Raw genomic sequence first — 643 nt, 5'->3', positions numbered from 1 at the left:
AATGTATTTATTCATGCGTTTATTTATTTTTTATATTTATTTATTCCCACATGTATTTATTTCCTATTTATTCAATTTATTCATTTATTTATTTTTACTTTTCCGTGTGCAGCATGGAAATGAGGGAAGCGGTCCTCCGGTGAATCCGGTGAATCATTGGTTGAGAGAGCTCACGCAGAAGCGTCAGACCAAACTGCAGAGTTGCAAGATATTTTCACAGATTCACATTATACAGATTAACGTTATTATGTCGAATTACACAGAGAAAATCGTGACTCCCAAAAGCATTGTGAGCCTAAATGCAATCGTAAACCAGTTGCACCAAAGGACCTAGTTAGACCTACGGTCTACTCCAATGCTTAATGCTTTTTGGAATCACGGCCCACAGGCAGTTGATGTCTATATTCGCATCTCTAAAGTTACATTGGTATTTGGTATGATTGTAACTTCAATAGCATTTGAAGAGAATGACTTACAGTCACAAAACCAACTGTAAAGTGTTCATCTACGAATCAGGTATATTTAGCAATATTTAGATATAATTTGACAGTTTATTTGAATAAATATCGTATGTCGTATGTAAGTTTAGAGACGGTCCCTACACTTGCGAATATTGAACATCCAACCTCAACCCAACTTTATG

General features: G+C 35.5%; 1 protein-coding gene across 2 annotated transcripts in view; it reads left to right on the top strand.

Annotated features, from left to right (window-relative positions):
* The window catches only part of LOC107675552 (complex I intermediate-associated protein 30, mitochondrial), a 6,459-nt gene that overhangs the window by 3,882 nt on the left and 1,934 nt on the right, over positions 1-643 (top strand). The gene's annotated exons all lie outside the window — the stretch shown is intronic.

This window comes from Sinocyclocheilus anshuiensis, unplaced genomic scaffold, assembly GCF_001515605.1.
Source record: "Sinocyclocheilus anshuiensis isolate Anshui unplaced genomic scaffold, SAMN03320099.WGS_v1.1 scaffold1097, whole genome shotgun sequence".
NCBI classification, from domain to species: domain Eukaryota; kingdom Metazoa; phylum Chordata; class Actinopteri; order Cypriniformes; family Cyprinidae; genus Sinocyclocheilus; species Sinocyclocheilus anshuiensis.
This window is presented reverse-complemented; position numbering and strand designations above follow the sequence as displayed.